General features: G+C 41.2%; 1 protein-coding gene across 3 annotated transcripts in view; it reads right to left on the bottom strand.

Moving 5' to 3' along the window:
• Positions 1–23136, bottom strand: part of ABCA5 (ATP binding cassette subfamily A member 5) — a 139590-nt gene that overhangs the window by 60838 nt on the left and 55616 nt on the right. The window contains exon 1 of one of the 3 annotated variants that reach the window (XM_047756641.1): positions 7212–7368. The exons of the other annotated variants lie outside the window; for them this stretch is intronic. The gene's annotated coding sequence lies outside the window, so the exon portion shown is untranslated. Of the gene's footprint in view, positions 1–7211; positions 7369–23136 lie in introns of those variants that run through there. 3 annotated transcript variants of the gene reach the window in all.

Genomic DNA, 23136 nt, shown 5'->3' with positions numbered 1-23136 from the left:
GGAGTGAGTGCAGATAAAACCGTGGTCCCCACTGGTATAAAGTTTTTGAAGTAGCTTTAAAGTAGTATGAACAGGGAAATGTTTCTGCAGAAGGTAACATACAACGACTAATCAAAGAAGTCACTTCAGCATCTATTCGGTCTGTTTCGTCCTTTCTTCCAAAGCACAAAGTCCCGTCTTAAGCAAAAGGTGTTTTCATGCTGTTTTCTTTTTGCCCCTCGGCTCTATTCTGGGTAGCCTTTTCTTTCTCATCATTTTTCCTTGGCCAAAATGTCTTTTGTGACTTTGTGCGGGTTTTTTCAGGGAGTACTTGCTACTTATTGGCTATAGATAATCTCATCAAACTAACACGGAGGTGATCTATCCTAATCTGTCCTTCCTCTCCTCGGGGGGAAAAAAATCAATGCATACATCAACTGAGCTAACAGTTTACTCAATATTCATAAAAAGGAGATAGCACATCTATTCTTTATTTTGATACTTAAATTCTATCTTAAAATAATACCTTTTTAAGAACAGAGTTTTTTGTTTTTGTTTTTGAAGCCTGGACTGTGGCATATGGGAATTCCCAGGGTAGGGTTGAATTGGAGCTGCAGCTGTCGGCTTATGGCACAGCCACAGTCACACCAGCTCCAAGCTGCATCTGAGACCTACACTGCTTGTGACAACGCCAGATTCTTAACCAACTGAGCAGGGCCAGGGATCAAACACGCATCTTCATGGATACTAGTTGGGTTCTTAACCCACTGAACCACAACGGGAACTCCCAAGAAAAGAATTTCTAAGAAGAGCTGACCTATCAAGTAAAATTCCAACCTTAGCTCTCCATCTACAGTCTGGAAGAGTGGGTGTTTATTTAAACCATGGGGCAGAGCCAATCCTTAGGGGGCTCCAGCAGCCTAGCACCATTCTCCCCTCCCCCAACACAAACAATCAAAGGAAACAGGCTACAGTAAACCCAATCAGCATCTTTAGACATGTTAAAAGAAAAGGGAACTGGTCAACATTTATGGAAAAGCTATATTGTGAAGAGACACCAAAATCAACAAACACAGGTTTGTTTGCCTGAAGAAGGAGCATATGCGTAAGGGGTGACTTCTGGAGCCACGTCAGCTAAACAAGAATCCTGCCTCTGCTGCTTACTGGCTTTGAGATTTCAGGCAAGTTAGGTAACCTCTCTGTGCTCATCTGTAAATGGAGGAAGAATGGTACCCACTTCTTTAGGTTGTTAGAATGACTAAAAGAATAAATAACACATAAGGCTGAAAATGGTGCCTGGTACACGGCAAGTAATTACGCATGTTGGCCACAACTATCTATAAAAGTAGTATAACTAATATTCTCAAGGGATATCAAAGAATATCATACTCATGAAACAGGAGCAAAGCGATTAAGAGAAAGCTGCTAGAAAACTTGGAAGTGAAACAGACTAAAAGAAATAAAATTCTCACTAGATGGCTCAAATGGCATCAGAAAGCAAATTTGCGAGGTAGAAGGAAGACCGAGTCAAGGAAATCCACCCTCCCCCAAAAAGGATGGCAAAAAGACAAAGAGAAGAAAATGATGAATGGCAAGTATGAACTCTGCTGTGAAACATCTAGATGAATCAGTACTATGATGGACCTGAACAAACCGATGTTTCTTATAGTCATAAGCTCTAGTCTAGTCATGTGAAAGATGTTAAATTTCAATAACCTTGGACTTCTATCTATTCAAGCTATTAAAATAAAACATCTTAAAGAAGAAAAATCGACTGACTGCTTTTTTTCGTCAAGATATGAAACATCTGGCTTGGCTTTTAGAAAACTAAAATGAAACCATCTTTTGGTTGTTTCTTTTTCTTTTTATGGCTGCACCTCCAGCATATGGAAACACAGAGGCCAAATTGAAGCAGCAGCTGCCGGTCTACACTACAGCCACAGCAACACTGTATCTTACTGCATTGAGTGAGGCCAAGGATCCAACCCAAATCATCATGGACACTGTGTCAGGTTCTCAACCTGCTGAGCCACAACGGGAACTCAGAAGAGGAAATATTCTTAAAACTCATTCTTCCTTAACATTTAGTTTAACAGTCATCTAATCAGTAACTTCAAAGCTGTAGGCGGGTTTTTGTAAACTTGACACCACAATGAACCTGTCTGAGCACCCAGAGCCCCACAGTTTCTAAGCAGGTGCAATCTGGAAAAGGCCAAGGGGCATAATCAAGCAAGGATGGCTCTGTGCAATAATGCAACGTACTACCTCTACGGCCAAAGATGCCTTGCAAATTACAGGTGCTTAGGAAAATATCATGCTGCTTCCTCAAGTGTTGAGACCATGCTGTCTCTGAGAATTAATGCTTGTCATTAAGGGAGAAGATCAAGGAAAAAGAAAGAATAAAGAAGCAGTGTCTACAACTCACACTGAGAGGGTGCTCACAAAGTTCCACCTCCACTGTTCTGCAGGGCTTGGAAGGGGAAAACTGGGATGGAGGAAAGATGTGGGAAGATGGTGTTTTCTACGTGGAAGAGCTCGGCCAAAGATAAAGAGGTGGTGTCAGAGCGGAAACCAACGCCTAGGGGTGGAGCAGTGGGGTTTCCCAAAGAAAGGCGGAGTTCCACCCCACAGAGGTGACATGAAAGGGGTTCTCCGCATTTAACCCTGGCTGTAAGTGGGAACAGAAGCAGACAGCCAACACCCAGGAGTTTACTCACTAGTCACAGAGTTCCTACAAGACCAAGGCATTGTCAGTGGAAAGGACCATACGATGCTAAAAAGCAGCTTTTTGGGGAGATGTGATATATATTAGCAGATGATCCTTGGAAGCACAAGGTAACAACTGAAGTACAATAAACTTCTAATTGCATATTTTCAACAAATCGTACTTTTTGGAAAACTCGTAATACTTGATAACTCAAAGTCTTACCTATGCAGTACCTTTAAAACTCCTTCACAAAGCCCATTCTTTACTGCTAAAGAACTATGGCAAAGACATAGAAATAAGGGTACAAAATTATTTTTAAAATCTTTACAGTGGCTCTCCACTGCGACACAGCATATCTGGGGAATAGGTTAAGTATGTTATAGAGCTTTAAATAATAATTAGACAACTTTTAAACACCTAATATCACTAAAGGTTTAATCAAATATTTGACTTTCTACTGGAGGAAGGAGAGAACAAAAGTGCTCACTGAACTGAGAAAGCATCTTGAGACGGGAAAACCAGGCCGGCAGCTCCATGTAATCAATGGATCCATTTATTACAGGCTAACTTACTCACAGAGTGGGACCGGGATCAGCAGACAACAGCGTGGAAGCATGTGCAGCTGCGCGCTGCACGGCCAAGGGGCCCTGGGATGATTTTACAGTTAACCTACAGTGTGCAGGTGGGGCCTTGGAAACAGGGCCTGCATTCCTAAGTCAAAATTCATGAACAGGTAACTAGTTTTGTAGAGGCAGGGAATATGTCATCATGGTTTGGGGACTAACAGAGTATAGAGACCACCTCATCCTAATGAAGTTTCTATCGTGGCACAGTGGAAAGGAATCCAACTAGGAACAATGAGGTTGCAGGTTTAATTCCCAGCGTTGCTGTGAGCTGTGGTGTAGTCACAGACACAGCTCGGATCTTGGCGTGGTTGTGGCTGTGGGGTAGGCTGGCAGCTGCAGCTCCGAATAGATCCCTAGCCTGGGAACCTCCATATGCCACAGATGCGGCCCTCAAAAGCAAACAAAAAAGAAATATTTACTAACCGCAAGGCCTTTGACACACAGAAGTGATCTACTGCACAGTTTAGTCCTGGGTAGGGTCAGTGAAAGGACCGGAGAAACGGTTACGGTCAAGACGGCATCACTTATCATCACAGCCATATGCTTTTCCTAGATAAAAATAATTCATACTAAATCTAATAAATTGCAAGAAAACTGAAAGCCCACTGAAGTCTACTGCCCTCTTCTAATACATCAAGAATGGACTTAAGGACTAAAAGTTACTTAAACCAAAATTCAATATCAAAAGTCATTTATTAATTTATCAAAGAAATATTGATTACTCTGTTCCGTTGCTATGAATTATATTTTACCTTTCTCAAAGCAAAAAAAAAATAAATACACATGACCTTGACACAACAGACTGCCTTCCTTATCTCTGCTTCTCTGCCACCAAGAGTAACATTAAAACTGATATCTTAATTGCAAATTCCTTTATCAAGGTTTGCTAAGAGTCTTTATAGATCCAAAGTCTACAGTAGCGAAGGTGGAGACTAAATGTTTTGTCCAGCCCATGAGTTAAGAATGCTTTTCACATTTTTAAATGTTTCAGGCGGGGGGGAAGCAAAGAATAATAATAATAGTTTGTGACATGTAAAAACTGTACGAACTTCAAATTGTGAGTCTATAAAAAAAGAATTCTTGGAAAAAAGCCTTTGTTTCTGTGCTGTCTATGCCTGCTTTCGTGCTCCAATGGCAGAGCTAAATAATTAAGGCAGAGACCATATGGTCCACAAAATCTGAAATATTTACTCTCTGGCTCTTTACAGAAAAGGCCTGCTGACCGCTATTACAGATTAAAGGAAAAAGAAAGAAGAAAAGTGGCATATTCATTAAACATTTACTGAGGGATTTATGTACCGAACATTTTAAAAAAACCTGATTAGACACAGTCACTGACTTTGCAGACAAATAAAAATTTAATATAACATGATAAATGCAACTGGAGGGAAGAGTTTGAGAAAGAGTGGAATGCAAATTCCAAGTGGAGAAAAAGAATGGAAAAATTAGACTCCCAAATGGCTTGACTTGCATAGAAAACAGGGATACCTGCAATAAAGCAGAGGCACAAGTAAAGTGAATGGGGCCAAAGGGGCAGGTGTGCGCTCTAGATGACACCGGAAATGGGTTGTAAAATACCGTGTTTGCAAAATTAGATTAGACACTTTTATTTCATTCACCCAATATTTCCTTAACTGTACTTTTCATACTTGAGAACAAGTGTTTAATTACCTGGCAAGCACATATTTCACTAGTCTGTTCACTCTCCTAAACCCCAGACCTCCAAAGCTTCCACTCACAGCATCGCCTTTAGATAACAACCTTGACTCCTACTTCATGGAGAAAACTGAAACCATGAGAAGAAAATTCCAAAATCCCCCACTAGCCCTCCTATCCACCTCACCTACAGTCATGCCTGAGGTGATATTATACGTTTCAACAATGCGCCGTTTCAGCCTAAACTGAAGACTGCTTTCACAAGAACTCGGCAATAAAAGCATAAATCGAAAGTGGAATATTAACCATACCTTTAAGATTTACATTTTGGAAGAAGAGGTTAAGGATGTACTTGTCAGATGACTTGAAAGAAGTTCCTGCCCAGCTACATATATCACTGGCCTCTCAACTAATAAAATAAAAGCACTATTAAAATCAAGCCTTTTAACTTAACAGGGGATAAATTATAAATGTTTTCTTCTCCAGTGTTTTAAAATTTGCTGAATGCAATGTAATAATAAAACAAAACAATAAATGTCAATAAGAAGAGTTCCTGCCCTGGCACCGGGGGTTAAGAATTTGATGGCAGCAGCTCAGGTCAGTGGAGGTTTGGTTTAGATTCCTGGCCTGGCACAGTGGGTTAAAGGATCTGATGTTGCCGTAGCTGCAGCACAGGTCAGGTTCAGTCCTTGGCCTGGGAACTTCCATATGCCTTGTGTGCAGTCATAAAATGAAAATAATAATAATAATAATTGTCAATACGATTTAAACTAAATTTTATGACAGTATTTCTCAATGAATGGGAAAAAATGCAATGGTACCTACATGACACGTTATCCAATACATTTTCTTATACGTAAAAGATCCCTAAAAACTTGTGCTTAAAGCAATTTTAATCCAATTAATTCATACATTAGCAAAGATTCCAGTTTATTGGAATACTACAAAATTCTTTATATGATCATCCTCTCAAACTCAAGGGCAGAGATTATAAATTGCAATCACCGTGGTATTCTTGGCACACAGTTTAGCATCTAGAATACAAAAGACATTCAAAGAAACCTGTAATGTATTAACAAATTTGCTTTTACCCTGAATGTAGGAGTTCCCTACACTAAATCTTGTCCGAAGGAAAACATACCAGCACATACTCAAGGATTAATGTCTTGTTAGTTTGTTTCTTTCAAATACCCTAAGAGCCCTAATTGTCTTAATAATGTTCTGTTGTATGGGCTCCTCCCTAAAAATGTGTAATACGTCTTTTTTTTCCAGAAAAGAAATACTGGATAAAGCATCAGAATTTCGAGTCTGGTCAGCTCTACCTTTTCTCTAGTTGGGAGCTTAATGAGTGACTTAACCTCTTTTCGAACCATTTTCCAAATCTGCCTAACTAGAATAACCCCTATCCCCAACTTCAAAAAGATGCTGTCAGGATTAAATGAGATAATACCGAGCTTGGCTTGCTGCTGGGAAGCTAACATACACTCCTCTTCTCCTCTTTTGTTCCTGAAGATCATTCTCCATAGAAAGTAAACGTGACGATCTTTATTCTTTCAGGCTTATTTATTCTGATAAAGAAAGGTCTATCTATGCCTTTGAAGCACGGAAGAAACCCTCTTTCAGCTATCCCCTCAAACCGAGATCGATGCTGCCAGCTCACCTAGCTTCCAATTCTGCTTGAAATACTTTCACCCCTGGAGCGTTTCTTTGCGTTTTAGGAGTCGGGGTATTTTCCCCCAAATCGTGTCACGGTCTCTGTGCATTTTCATCTCTCCCAAACTCCTTTTAACACACAGGGTAATGATCCCTACGAAGCCTCCAAAGAATAACCAGTGCTAAGGACCCAGGTGTCGCTCTCTAACGACTCGCAGTGATGGAAACGAAACGACCGGGTCCAACCAAGGGCAGCCTGGCAGTGGTCCCATGGCCGGACCACCCCCGGCGCCCAGGGCATCCATACACCAACACCTTGGGAGAGGCAAACAGCATCCCCAGCAGGACACGCCGCAAACCGCGCCTCCTCCGACCTGGGGGACTTTCTCTCGCCCTCCTGAGTCACCGGCTTGGCCCCCTCCTAAACCCCGCTGCACCCTAAGCCCCGGGCCCGCGACCCCTCCCCCTGCCTCTCTTTCGCCCGCCCTGCTGCGGCCCCCGCCTGCCGCCCCTCCTCGACCCCTTACTCTCCCGAGGGTAGCAGATCCCCCGCGAGGCTCAAAACCCGCAGCCCTCGGCCTCCGCCTCACCTCAGGGCCGGAGCCGCAGGGCTGTCACGAAGGGACGGACCAGGTCCGCGCGGACCAGGCGAGTGACGGAGCTCGGAAATGTGTCCGAGAGCACGGCCGCGCGCTACCGCGCGCGCCCCCGTCACCGCAGACCGGCGGTGCGCCTGCCAAGGGAGGGCGCGACGCCGGAAGCCGAGCTCCGCCCTCTGCTGGACGCACCTGAGGTCGGGGCTCCCAGAGGGACGGGTCCGCGGACGCGCGCGATCCCGCCGCTCGGCCCCGCGCGTCCGCGCCCGCGCAGGCAGCCCACCTGGGGGCGGGGCTCTGGGCGGGGCGAGCGCGGCGAGCGCGGCGCGCCGAGGCCTGGGTCCCCAGGGCCGGCTCGGCATCTGAGCCTTGGGAGCGCGGCCTGGTGGCTGAACCTCTAGGCCTGCGCCGCCTAGGACCTCCCTCCTCCTCGGAGACCGCGCCACTCTTTCCCTTGAGGCACAGGGAAAAACAACCAGCCCGAAGTTAGGGACTGCAGCCTCCCAGCGTGTGACTTTGGTCCTCTACCCTCTCCTTAAATGCCTCCCCCATCACACCCCTTTAAGAATTATTTCCCGGCTTTGCAAGAGTTCTCGCTCAGAACTTCATTTCCCAGCCCCTTCTCCTTCCTGCCTCAGCGTGTGGGGTGCAGTGGCCTCGTTTTCATAGTTGCTGCTTCGTTCCCCTGCAACATCGCCCTATGACATCTGGACATTAAGGATGCTTTCTTTTCTGAGGTGTCCTCCTGAGAGTCTGCAATGTGGCAGGGTCCTGAAACTTCCAAAGGAGACATATGGCCTCTATGGGAGATTCTATGCCGCAGTTATTTTTGCTAAAAATGTAAACTGTTTAGCGTTTTAATGCTCAAAGTGAAAAGTGGTGGCCAAAAAGTATTGCAAAGGGGAAAAAAGTCACAACAGATTTTGCTCTCCAGATTTCTGTATACTCACAGTTCTTTGCACAGTTTTTTATTTTTTGGTTATTTAGCTGCTTAAGGACTTTTTAAAAATTCCATTGACCCTGTGTACATCATGTATTTTTTTTACTTAGTTTTTCTGCTTCTTAGATTTAAATCTCCCCAGTTATTCTGCTAAGTTCTATAAATTAAAAAATAGAAAAAATAAATAAAAATAGTTATTAGAGTTCCCGTGGTAGCTCAGCAGAAACAAAACTGACTAGTATCCATGAGGGCGCAGGTTCAATCCCTGGCCTTGCTCAGTGAGTTAAGGATCCAGCGTTGCCATGAGCTGTAGTGTAGGTCACAAACGTAGCTCAGATCCCACATTGCTGTGGCTGTGAGAGGCCGGCAGCCATAGCTCCAATTCAGCCCCTAGCCTGGGACTTTCCATATATCATGGGTGGGGCCCTAAAAAGATAAAAAAGACCAAAAAAAGAAAAAAAGAAAAGAAAATAGAGTTTCCACTTTGGTGCAATGCGTTAAGAATCCACCTACAGCTCCAGTCACTGCAGAGGCACTGGTTTGATCCCCAGCCCTGCCCAATGGGTTAAAGGATCCAGCAATGTGGTATGGGTTGAAGCTGCAGCTCAGATTCAATCCCTGGCCCAGGAACTTTCATATGGTATGGGTGGTGCCATTAAAAAAAAATTAAGGGGGAGTTCCTGTTGTGGCTCAGTGGATTAAGTATCCAACTAGTATCCATGAGGATGTGGGTTTGATCCCTGGCCTCACTCAGTGGATTAAGGATCTGGCATTGCCGTGAGCTGTGGTGTAGGCCAGCAGCTGTAGCTCTGATTTGATTCCTAGGTTGGGAACTTCCAATTCAATTTTTCATTTGAATGTAGTCCTAAAATGAAAAAAAAAAATTAAGGAAACAAGCTCCATTTCTCCCACTGAATATGGATTAAATAGGAAATTCAAAGAGCTTCGGTGGACTCTGTGATGATTCAAAATCTGACAGTCAGTGTTGGGGGGTGGGTGGAAAGGGAGAGAGAATGTCCTTTGGAACTATACCAGAAAACTGAAGAAGGCAAATGGTGAAAACTATGTATGATATATTTTTTCTCTTTTGATATATCTAAGATATTTTAGTTATAAATTCTGAAGAATGCTTTCTTAAGAGCCTAGGATTTGTGGATAAGTAAACAAATAGAGGTCAAAAATAAATCTACTTGCAAAAATGTTACTGAAATAACACATTCACCCCAGTTCTCCAATTGTACTTCCCACAAGTAGCCTCAACCTGCTTTAACCTCAGAAATCCATGCCTCATTTCTACCGCTATTCTAGACATTTGTTTCCTGGGTCTCTTATCCCTGCAATGTTCTCTGTCATTCTGTCCACAATATTTCTTCTTTTGCTTCAAGATAACATGACCCAAAGCCCCCAAAACTCTCATCACCCCAGACAAAATGATCTCACTTTCCTTTCAACTGTTCACATCCTGTTCACATCATTTTACTTAGGTACTGTTTTCTTCAATTAAATTGCAGGTAGACTGAGATTTAGAGCTTTTTCTCACACTGATTTAAATTTCCAGGCTTTCGGCATCATAACGGTGTGTAGTCACGGATGTTGCAGATAGCACTGCAATGTTTGTTGTACACGGATGTTTTACATGAGAAAACACATGCACAACAGTTTGCAAACGTTGTCACTGTCCTCACAAAAGGTCACCACTCACTCAATGAAATATACCTCATGAGAGAAAGATATTAAATTCTTCTTATGGATGGATGGCAAAGCTGATAATATGACTTCTAGAATAATATGACAGAAAGAATACTAAATAGGAGGTTTTTAATAAAAAGACTGCTGCAAAGTAACGTATTGGCCCTGACATGTTTTACTGTGTGTTTGAGCCAGCTGCTTATCAGACTGGATGCACTTGGTAAACAATTCAGCCAGATAATCTCAATCTAAATTTCCTTAGTTACCAGGTCCCAGTACTAAATAAGCAGCTGCAAGAGAAGATGTTCCTGTCTGAGCTTCTGTATCTAGGAAAGAGCAAACAAGCCATACTGCTTGGTTGTCATGGTGGCAACCTAAATCCCCATATCTCATTAATAAATTTCTAGACAAATAAATCACACGGGAATACAGAGAACATTGAAGTTGTAGATTGAGGTAACAAGCTGCCTCGCTGAACAAAATAAACCAGGATGAACCTGGTTTCGGATTCAACATTTAAGTTAGGTATAATTTCAAAGGATTTCATATTGGTACCTTTTCCTAGAATAAGGCAAGACAAGGCAAGAAACACAGCTTTGGCTGGCAAAGTTGAAAGAGAATTTCATGTCTTTAACCACAGATTTCCAAACTGCAATTTCAAATGTGGCTGAGATTGTTAATAAATGGCTTGGGGAAACGATTAATAATTAGTGCAAGGCTGGAGAAAGGAGTGACTTCCAAAGGTAGTTTTAGCTCATTTGGCTTTAATATTGTTACTACTACTATTAATTATTATTATTATTATTGTCTTCATTACACTTAAAAGAATTTCAAGTATATTCTGTCTTTGTGTTTCTCCACATAGAGACATTTTTCGAGGGGATTAATATCTGAAGATTATCTAGCCAAATTTTATATTTAAAACCCAACTAACTAACAAATGACTCACGGAGTACCTAGTATTCTTGCTTGGCAAGAACCCCAACTTGCTAAGTCGGGTTGAACAAAAAAAGGTCAAGAAATGAACAATTATTCTGAGAGCAAAAAATAATAAGAAAGAGCATCTAATGACGATAGATGCTGTTCCCACTGCTAAACTATGTCACGCCAACTACAAAGTACTATAGAGAAATCATTGAGGGCTAGAGTCACCTGGTCCCTTCAAGAGGAACAGATGGGGAGATTGCTTTAACCCGAGTGGAAAATATATTAGAGGGCATAGAGAAATACGCCTGTATAGGTTTTTATAAACACAAAAATGATCGCTTTACCTAAGAGAATCTCATATAGGCTAAAAAAGAGACTTGACTCAGTCTGTGTGCTCTTTTCCTCTTCCGTAAGGAAAATGAACTTGAAAGGGGAAACAACGTGAGAAGAGAGCTGAAACTCAAGAAGGCTGAGGAGACAGTAAGCGAACACCTATCTATTTCAAATAAGTTCATGTTTCTAGGCACAAATTACAACCCACAGCTGTTTTTAGGTAACCTAAGCTCTACAGCATGGCTGGTTAAGTTCAGAGAAATGGTAAAAAACTGAAAAAGATTATAGATCATCTGCTTTTTAAAACAGTGGTTAAAAGACATTGAAAACTTTAGAACAGAAAAGTAAAATCCCAGAGTACATAATTAAATATATGTTATGAACATTTAGAAGAGAGTTTGGTTGTCACTAAAAACCAGAATAACTAAACTAAGGATAAAGGATACTATACTTATTTACTGATTTGATCTTTGAAATTAAAATGGGAATTACATAAGCATGATAAAAATTAACTTCAGCAAAGCATGTCCTCTGTTTTTTGGGACGTTTGTTTGTCTGTTTGTTCCTTTTTCTTTTCAGAGGCTGCACCAGCGGCATATTGAAGCTCCCAGGCTAGGGGCCGAATCAGAGCTGCAGCTGCTGGCCTACGCTACAGGCACAGCAACTTGGATTCTGAGCCACATCTGTGACCTATACCACAGCTTGCAGCAATGGGGGATTCTTAACCCACTGAATGAGGCCAGGGATCAAACCCACATCCTCATGGATACTACTCAGGTTCTTAATCCTGCTGAGCAATGACAGGAACTCCAAAGCTTGTAATCTGATCTTTCATAATATTTGCGGATGAGACTGTAAAATAAGGGTTTGGAGTTCCCTCTCGGCTCAGCAGGTTAAGGATCTGGCATCACTGCTGTGGCTCTGATTACAGCTCTGGCCAGGGTTCCATCCCTGGCCAAGGAACTGCTGCATGCCACAGGTGTGGCCAAAAAAATAATAATAATAAATTAAAAATAATATAAAATAGGAGTTTGACGTAAGTATGATTGGGTAAACTCAAAAGTTAGTTGGATAAACTGTAGCCAAATATTTGTTGTTCTTTTCTTTTTTTTTGGCTTTTTAGGGCCTCACCTGCAGCAAATGGAAGTTCCCAGGCTAGGGGTCAAATTGGAACTACAGCTGCCAGCCTGCACTACAGCCACAGCAACACCAGATCTGAGCCGTGTCTGTGACCTAACCACAGCTCATGGCAACACCGGATCCCTGACCCACTGATCAAGGCCAGGGATCGAACCCACATCCTCATGGATACTAGTCAGATTCGTTTCCACTATGCCATAACGGGAACTACTGTTCATAATTTTTCATAACTTACGTAGGTTAGCATATAGAAATCTTTTCTGGTCAAATCAGAGGAAAAAACAAAACCTCTGTAGCATAGAAAATATGACCAAAGACAGAACTGGGAAACAAAATTATTTTAACAATTTGAACTCTGAGTTAAAAACCTAAAAGACAAAATTTAACAGAAATATTTAACACCTCCTACATTTGCTCAAGTTGGGGGGAAAAGAAAAAAAACACTGCAGAAATACAAAATAGGAGAGATTCTGGTGTGACCATGTAAAACACATGCAGAGGTTTTAGTGTCTGTCAAGATCAATGGGAGTTAATAGAACAGATCAGGTAGTTTACACTGGTACCTCTAATCTTCAGTGTGAAAACACTATGCCCACGAGCACCTATCCACTCCTTTCATTTGGGGAATCCGTTGCCCAGTATCCCCTAGAAGCCACGATCTCTCTAGAATAGGCAGAGTAATGCCCCCATTCATCCAAAGATGTCCACATCCTGACCCCTGGAACCTGTGAATTTGTTACTTAGCAGGGAAAAAGAGGATTAATCTTGCTAATAAGCTGGCCTGAAAATAGGGAGATTATCCTGGATTATCTGGGTGGGCCCAATGTAATCACAAACATCCTTAAAAGTAGAAGAGGAAGATGAAGAGGCTGTCAGCAGACTGTGCTGTGAGAATTTAACTCACAGCTGGCCGTGAAGACGGAGGCAGGAATGGAAAAGTCTGGCAGACAGATTCTCCCCTAGAGCCTCCAGAAAGGAAAGCAGCCCTGCCAACACGTTGGTTTTATCTCAGAGTGAACTGGGTGTTAGACTTCTAACCTATAGGACTATAAGATAACAGTTGTTTTGTTTTGTTTTTTGGCTGCACCTGCAGCATGTGGAAGTTCCAGGCCAGAGACTGAACCTGCGCTACAGCAGCAACTCAAGCTGCTGCAGTGACAATGCAGGATGTATAACCTGCCCCACCACAAGGGAACGCCAGATAATAGCTGTTTGAAGTCACCAAGGTGGTGATCATTTGTAACACAGATTAACATAAACTTTGTAACCAAAAATTTGTTACAACTTCTTCTCATCCTCTGCATGATAGCCCTGTGCTTATTTTGTATCCGAATGTTTTTCATTTTCCTTTCTCCTTCTAGGTAAGCAACAGGTGGTACAGAAGAAATGATGAACAATTACTTAGATGCTGTGGATTCAGAAACTTCATAACTGATGTGACTCCATAATCACATATGCAGAGATAGTCTCTATGGTCACTGGTTTTCTAATTTGCGAAAAAAGACTTTTAAAATACCTGCTTTCAGGAGTTCCCCTTGTGGAACAGCAGTAATGAATCCAACTAATATCCATGAGGACACAGGTTCATCCCTGACCTCGCTCAGTGGGTCAAGAATCCAGCACTGCCGTGAGCCGTGGTACAGGTCAAATATGCGGTTTGGATCCTACATTGTTGTGGCTGTGGTGTAGGTCAGCAGCTATAGCTCTGCAGCTCCGACTGGACCCTTAGCCTGGAAACCTCCATATGCTACCAGTGCAGGCCTAAAAACCCAAACAAACAAACAAACAAACAAACAAAAAATTACCTGCTTTCTTTGACTCTCTGAGTTGCTTCAAGGAGTTTATGAGGCAAGTGAAAAAATAAAAGCCAAGTTTTTTTTCGGCCACACCTATGGCATATGGATGTTCCTGGGCCAGGGACTGAACCCCAGCCTCAGCAGAGACCCGAGCTGCTGCAGTGACCACACTGTATCCTTAACCCTTTGAGCCACAAGAGAATTCCAAAAGCCAATAAATTATTAAACACATAGTATGTGCTAAACACTGGTCTGTATGTTTTATATGTAGTCTTTAACTTAATCTCTACAATAACAATATGAGCTGTTTTCTTCCGTTTTAAAAATATTTAGTGTTTAAATATTTGTAAAATACTTAAGCATTTAGTATTTTAAATAGTATTTTTTTTTTTTTTTAGCTATGTCTTGGGCCGCTCCTGCGGCATATGGAGGTTCCCAGGCTAGGGGTCCAATCGGAGCTGTAGCCACCGGCCTACGCCAGAGCCACAGCAACGAGGGATCTGAGCCGTGTCTGCAACTTACACCACAGCTCACGGCAACGCCGGATCGTGAACCCACTGAGCAAGGGCAGGGACCGAACCCGCAACCTCATGGTTCCTAGTCGGATTCATTAACCACTGCGCCACGACGGGAACTCCCTAAATAGTATTTTTAAAGCTACTATTTTTTTCCTCCACCAAGGTAGACAGAAGCTAAATACTCTGAAATTTATAAAGCAACAGAGATTACAAGTAAATGGACTTCATGCATGGACTCAATATACAAGGAAGAAAAAAAATTTTTCTACCAGTACTTTTTCTGATAATATTTTCTTTTTTCATTTAAGCTTTACTGATACTAACTTTCAATATTTGTTCCCCGAACACTTCCATCACAGTTATTCTCTTCATTAATCTGTGCATTCATTTTGTAAATAATATTTGCGGAGTGCCTGTTATATGGCAGACTCTATCCTAAGCATTAGAGATAGACAAGTAAATACCAGTAGTATTGTAGCAGCTGTTAAGGAGTTTAAAGTGTAATGAGGTCTATAGATAAAAATGGGAAGTGACCTCCTCGTTTACAATGGCTCTCCTATTCTCAGCTCTCTCTATGAACTCAACTGATCCTGCATTAAGGCTCATTTTAAAATACAATTTGATGTTAAGTCCCTGACGAGAAAATTTTGTTTCATATTAAAGAAACCTTTTGTCTATAATCCGGTTTTAACTGATCCCAGAGTCTCTTAAATCAATGATTAAGCAAAGTTGTCTGAGATGGAGTTCCCTCATGGTGCAGCAGGTTTAGGATAAGTGTTGTCACGGCAGCGGCTTGGACTTGGGTTCGATCCCTGGCCTGGGAACTCCGGCATGCCCCTGGGCAGCCAAAAAAAAGTTGCCCGAGACAACTTGATTTCTCTATCCAGTTAGAATATGGCCCACTTTTAGAAGGTAATCATGATATAAATAGCAAGTGAAAAATAAACAAGTAAATGGTTTTCTATCATTTTCACTCCTGTGGTTACCTTCTTTTGCCACTAGATGGTGCCTATATGCCTGAGAGACAAAAAAAAAAAAAAAAAAAAAAAACGCCAATACAGTTGAACTTGGAAACTGGTGATCAGATGATCACAAGTTGAGAAGAGGAAACTGCCCAGACTAAATTTTTACCTAATCCTGATTCTTAAATTTATACTTAAAAAGTAAAACCAACATCTTCCCTTCCTTTTGGATAAACAGAACAGTAATAAATTTTAAATTAAATTAAAATACCTGCCCATCTTGTACTACCTCATCAGGACCTAGGCTTTATTTTCATTTATTTTTACATTCTAATAACATGGTCTTCTGAGAGCCTAACCTGGACTACTTGCTGTTCCCTATTTATGCCCTCCACTCTCCCATCTCCTTATCTAGACTTAGTTTTTTTCTCTCAACTGAAAAAAACACTTCCTCTCCCAACATCTTCCTCCATTATTACTTTTCAGAAATCCCACTCATTTAAGACACATTTCAACTAGCACCTCTTCCATGAAATTCTTCCTGTTACTACTATACCACAAGAAAATGCCTTCTTTCAATGCCCTTTTCATCCTTTTAACAAGCTTGCTCTTTCATTTAATAATATATGGAGCCCAGAGTTCCCAACGAGGCTCAGCAGTTAACAAATCTGACTAGCATCAGTGAGAACACAGGTTCCATCTCTGGCCTTGCTCAGTGGGTTAAGGATCTGCAATTGCCCTGAGTTGTAGTGTAGGTTGCAGATGTGGCTCGGATCCTGCATAGCTGTGGCTGTGGCTGTGGCTGGCAACTACAGCTTTGATTTGACCCCCAGCCTGGGAACCTCCATATGTTGCAGGTATGGACCTAAAAGGCAAAAAAAAGCAAAAATAAAATAAATAAATGGAGTCAGAGTTCCCACTATGTTGCAGTGGGTTAAGGATTTGGCATTGCTACAATTATGGCTCCAATTCGATCCCTGGCCCAGGAAATTCCATACGCTGTAGGTACGGCTATAAAAAAATGTAGCATGCATTATCGCAATGTGATATGCATCTCTATAGCACTTAAAGATTTTCCAACTTGTGATTATTTATGAACATTTCTTAATCTCCGTACTATATAGTGTTTGCCTCCTGAGTGCAAAGACGATCTTAGTCATCTTTCTTGAAATAGTTATCATAATATCATGTACTGAGTTGATTTGAATAATATCCATAGTCTTGTTGCCAAAAACTCTAAGAATCAAAAATTAAATGATAGTTTATTGAATAATTTGGATGAAGTTCATTAGCAAGACCTGTAGAAACAAATCATCTTTCTACCTAAAAATGACAGTCATGTCATGAGACTCCAAATTTTTAGAAATGACGGGTACAGTAAAACTATTTTAAAATATAAAGCTGAGCTCAAAATAGAGAAAGCAAAAGCTTCAGGTCCAGAAATAAAGGAGAAATTCAAAGGCACTGTAGCAAGGTCCAGGAATTGAGGTTTTAATCCCATGCAGATAGGGTCCTAGAGCCACTTACTGAGAAGCTGAAACTGATATTCTTGGGTAAATTAGGACCCTAAAGAGGTTTTTAATTTTTAAAAACTATGGAAGTTGCCAAGCTTATCCTCTATCCATTAGTCTCAATTGAGTAGAGACGGAAGGTAATGGTTCCCGTGAAAATCGAAAGTCCCAGTCTATGGAAGTGCAATTTTACATTATCATTTGAAAACCGAATCCCAAGCTTAGAAACTCGGAAACTGCCAAGTCCCTAGAAGACCAAATACAGAAATCCTCAATGAGGACACTTGCACAACTCAGGGCACAGAAGAATCCCACAGAATAAACAAGTTTCCCTGAAGAACTCTCAATAAAATCAACACACCACACAAGGGAACAACCCACTGCAAGTGAGAGTCAGCAGATACATCAAACTGAAAAAAATCTGAGCCCAGATAATTTCGGTGAATAGAACCACCTGAGTTCTCTTATGGCATAGCAGGTAAAAGATCCAGCATTGTCACTGCAGCAGCTCAGGATGGGTCACTGCTGTGGCGTAGGTTCAATCCCTGGCCCTGGAACTAAAAGAGCAAGATGAAAAAATAGAAATAGTTGAAAAAGAATAGGACTTTATTGATTCATTAATTCTCTTAACAAATATGTATTGAGCATCCGAAAAGTTCCACCCCTGTTCTAGGTGGAGGAGATAAAATGGTGAATAAGACATGCAAGTTCCCCACTATCAACAGGTGGGCTAAACAGATGGTCTAAAAACAGGAGATGATTATTACACTGGAAAATAAATCTGAGAAAATTACCCACAGTGCAGCACTGAGGATTTTTTTTTTTTGTCTTTTTGTCTTTCTAGGACCCATGGCACATGAAGGCTCCCAGGCTAGGGGTCCAATCGGAGATCCAGCTGCTGGCCTACACTACAGCTCACGGCAACGCCAGATCCTTAACCCACTGAGCGAGGCTGGGGATCAAACCCACATCCTCATGGATGCTAGTCGGGTTCGTTAACCACTGAGCCATGACGGGAACTCCAGATTTTTTTTTTTAATGGAGAATATAAAAGTGAAGTTAAAAGTTATGGCAGATTGAAGTACCCATCGTAGCTCAGCAGAAACAAATCTGACTAGCATCCACAAAGATGCAGGTTTGATCCCTGGCCTTGCTCAGTGGGTTGAGGATCTAACATTGCCATGAGCTATGATGTAGGTTGTAGATATGGCTTGGATCTGGCATTGCTGTGGTTGTGGCATAGGGTGGCAGCTGTAGCTCCTATTCGACCCCTGTCCTGGGAACCTCCATATGCCATAGGTTCAGCCCTAAAAAGACAAAAAAAAAAAAAAAAGACATAATGGAGAGAAAGCACTATTCAAAGAGAAAACAGCAGAATGTTCTTCAGAAATAAAGAAAGACATGAACCACGGAATAACATAAGGAGTCCTCAACAGGGTAAGTTTTTAAAATAAATCAATATCTAGACATTTCTAATTAAAACTAAAGAGCATCATGGAGTTCCCATTGTGGTGCAATGGGATTGGTGGCATCTCTGCAGCTCCAGGATGCAGGTTTGATCCCCTGCACAGCACTGTGGGTTAAAGATGCAGCATTCCTGCAGCTGCAGCCTAGGTCACAACTGCAGTTCAGACTGGATCCCTGGCCTGGGAATTCCATATGCTGTGGAGTGGCCCCCCCAAAAAAACAACCAAAAAAACTGAAGATCACCAAAATCAAAGAGGAAAAATCATAACAGTAAAGGGAAAAAAAAGGAAGGAATGCCTACAAAGTGTGTAGACAAACAAAAGAAATCTCATTAGTAAAAGTAAGATTGAAATAAAAATTTTTAAGTGTTAAGAAAATTCTATTCTTGGCTAAACTGTCATTTAGTGAGGATCAAAAAAAGACATTTTCAGAAAAAAATTGAGTTTATCATTTACAGACCTAGGCTGGAAGAGCTACTAACCGAGGTACTTCAGTAAGAAAGAAACTGAATCCCAAAAGATGAAGCAAAGTGCAAGACACTGAAGAAAGGAAGTAATTAAAATGTTTGGGGAAACTAAAAGAGTATTGATTGTAATAATAATTCTAACCAAGAAAACTGAAACACTATAACCTGAAAGAAGGAGAGGTTAGGGTTGAAACATTTTGGGTTTCTAAATTCTGGCTCATCTGAGAAGAAGCTACAACCACTGGTTAATTTTATACATTGTAAAATCAAATATGTATGTTAAAAATTTCAAGAATAATCACCTGTCATGTGTGTTTGCTGCATCATTTAAGAATATTCAACTTTGGAATAGAAAATGAAAGAAAGAAACAATAAATAAAAAGACATTGATATAGATAGAGTGCATGTGTAATAATGAACATGTAGACAGAAAGAGACAGAAAGGCCAAATAAGCACATCCAGAAGACATACAAGACACCAAATATTCATGAGGATTTCCTTTAGTCCCATGTATCCTCTGCTCAGGCCAGTTAGATAAAATCCATGGATGCTCAGGAGTTCCCGTGGTGGCGCAGTGGTTAACGAATCTGACTAGGAACCATGAGGTTGCAGGTTCGATCCCTGGTCTTGCTCAGTGGGTTAAGGATCTGGCATTGCCGTGGGCTGTGGTGTAGGTCGCAGACGCGGCTCGGATCCCGTGTTGCTGTGGCTCTGGCGTAGGCTGGTGGCTACAGCTCCAATTAGACCCCTAGCCTGGGAACCTCCATATGTCACAGGAGCGGCCCAAGAAATGTCAAAAAAGAAAAAGAAAAAAAAATCCATGGATGCTCAGCAAGTTATCAGTGTTGAGTTACAACTATAGACAGGCATCCCAGTACCTGAATCTGGTAGAGAAAGTATGACTTGGCTCCAGCTCCCTTCCCTTGGTGAGTCTTCTTAGCTCACCCTCAGCTTTGATCATCATAGCCACAAGGTTAGAGGGGAAGCTGATGCGGGAAAAATGGGAGATGGGGGACATGAAAATTTCCTAACACAGGATTCAGATAACTTGGTCCTTCCATCTCAATGGCAGCCTTCCCTGAGGATACTACTAAACTATTCCATTCCTTTTCCCTGTCTTTTACTATTGGCTTTAAATGGATTCAACAAACCATGTGATTTCAGCATCCTAATGTGCTCTGTGAGCCCTTCCAGGCTAACCCCTTAGTTGTGGCCTTGAAGGCTACCATTGCATAAGGTAACTCCCCAATGACCTATCATTAGTAGAGATAAACATATAACTCATAAATTAAGAAGAGCAGGAAAGAGAAAGAAAAGAAATCATTCAAAAAAAGAAAGAAAGAAATCATTCAAACAGAAGGCTTGCATTTGACCCCTAGCCTGGGAACCTCCATATGCTGCGGGTGTGGCCCTAAAACAACAACAACAACAAAAACAACAACAACAACAAGAACAAAATTACATCTGATTACCTTTTCCTCTATTTCAAGGATGGACAACAATTTTTCATTTGCATGCCTTCTCATATAGTTTGGTAGTGGCTGAAATGAATAGCAGGTTAAGAAGGATTCTAGATTCTAACACCAATTCTCTTCTTGAAAAAAAGAGTGCCCTCATCTACTAGCCAGGTCTGCCAAAAGGCAATGGAAATGAGAAGAGATAATATGAGAAGCACAAATTTGCCTCTCTTGGTCCATGTTTTCTTTTTCTCCTTCTTTTTAAATTTTATTGGACTTAACAATGTTGACTTACAATGTTGTTCTTGGTCCAGGTTTTCTAAGCTTAAAAAATTTCTAGCACTTTCAACAATTAAATTATATATTTTCCTTTTTTTTTTAAGTTGATGCTCTTACACCTAAGTCTTATACCTACCTAGGAAAAAAGTGAATTTATATTCTATTAACTTAAACAAGAATATTTACAACATCCACAACAGCATCAAAATCATAAGGTAACAGGAGTTCCGTGGTGGCTCAGTGGTCTAAGGATCTGGCATTGTCACTGCCGTGGCTCTGGTTACCACTGTGACACAGGTTCAAAACCTGGCCCGGGAACTTCCACATGCCATGGGTGCAGCCCCCCAAAAATCATAAGATAACACACACACACACACACACACACACACACACACATATGCGTAAAATATATATAATGCTATTGCCTAGGAAAGAAGGTACAATGATATATCTGGCAAGAACTTTCAGCTATTACATTACAAATGACTACAAATGGTTATTGAGTTCTTACTGTGACATATGCAAGATATTCTACAGCAGCAAAGCATACTGCCTGCCCTCAAGAAACTTAATTATAGTGGAGAAATCCCTGTACACAACCAATTATAAAACAGAGTATGATTATCAGTAGGTCCTAAATCAAGTTGAGCACCAGGATCACCCAAGAAGCTTTTTCGCATAATTGAAATATATTTAACATATAACATTGTGTAAGTCTAAGATATGTAACATGTTGATTTGATACATGTTTTTCCTCATTCAATCTCTGATTTGATATATTTATATATTTCAGAAAATTACCATTGTTGCATTAGTTACACCTCTTTCCCTTCACATTGCATCACATAATATTTCTTTTCTGTGATGGGAATAATTAAGATCTAGGCTCTTAGTAAGTTTGATGCTTATAAAGCAATATTGTTGCCTTACCACATGAGTCCTAATTCAGCTGGGCACAGGATTCTTGAGTAACTCCCTTTCCCCCTCAAAATTCTGTAGACACACACACATTTTTCTTATCATCTGAACCATTTGAGGGTAAGTTGCCTGCATCAAACCCCTCTGCCCCTAAATATGGTGTGCATTACCTAAGAACAAGGATATTCTCCTACACATACATAATTATTAATTTGCTGACTTTCAGTTTTCCTTCTAAGCTCTGAGCGCCACAGGAGCAGGAGCCACTTCTTTGCTGGTCCCTGCAATATCCTCGATGGCTAGACTAGTAACTGTCATTTACAGAACAAGGGGTAGGCAAGCTTTTCCTGTAAAGGGCTAGAGATAGATATTGTAAGCTTTGCAGGCCAAGAGGCAAAATCGTGGATATTATATGGACACTTCTATAACAAGGGAGAAAATAAATTTCCATAATTTTAAGTGATGGAATTCAACATATAGTAATAATAATTGAATTTAAATTCTTGGTACTATTACAGGGCTGGTGAAGCAGAGGAGAGAGGCAGCGAGGGCTTGGCCAAGAGAGGATCAGTGGAGCAGGGAGTTCTTTGGGAGAGGAGACAGCAAGGGGACAAAACAAACGGGGCGGGTGATGCTGGGAGCCCCACCCACACCCCAGTTCTAAAGGGACCCTCAAGTGTTCAGCTGTACTCAGAGAACTAAGGTGATGTCAGAATCCTTTCAGCCAATGGGAGTCTGGTGGAGGGGGGAACCCAGGGAAGAGGTGAAATATGTAGATGAGAAAGAAGGTGGCAGAGAGCAAGGAGATGAGACGTGGTCTCTGTAGAGCAACTGAACAACATAGCAGGAAAGCAGTCATCAACACTATGCAAACTAAGGCATATGCCTGTGCTCCAGTCAAACTTCATTTATGGATGCTAACATCTGAATTTTGTATCAACATTCCATGGCCCCCAAATAAGATTTTTCTTTTTTAAATTGCTGCAAATGCAAACATCATTCTTAGCTAGAAGCCAATACAAAAACAGGATTGGGGTTGGATTTGGTCCCTGTAATAGATGCTCAAATGGGAGGGAGAAATAAAGTGTTTAAAAAAAAAAAGTTAATGGTGAAACTGAGTTGTAGATAAATACAAAATGAACATATTGTATTCATAGATTTCATTTAACTCATTATATAATAGGGGGAATCAGTCAAATGTTGCAAGTGGTTTAAAGGAGAAATCAAACAGCATACAGACACGGACACTCAAACACACACCCACAGTCGGGAACACTGAAGTAAATTTACTCAAAGATGCAAAATTGATTGGTGTCCACAGGGTGATGATCTTTCCTCTGCACCAAATGCATCTATCTGTGTTACTCCAACTTTTCCATAACATACAGAGTCGTAAACCAGTCCAAAGACAATAAGACCCTTCTATTCAGAGTTACATTTGGGAAAATGAGACCACTTAGCAGTTGAAAAATTAAGTATTAGAGTTCTCTGGTGGCTCAGAGGATTAAGGAGCCC

The sequence above is a fragment of the Phacochoerus africanus genome, chromosome 14, assembly GCF_016906955.1.
Source record: "Phacochoerus africanus isolate WHEZ1 chromosome 14, ROS_Pafr_v1, whole genome shotgun sequence".
In the NCBI taxonomy this organism is placed as follows: Eukaryota; Metazoa; Chordata; class Mammalia; order Artiodactyla; family Suidae; genus Phacochoerus; species Phacochoerus africanus.
The sequence above is the reverse complement of the archived record's forward strand: the minus strand, read 5'-3'. Positions and strand labels throughout refer to the sequence as shown.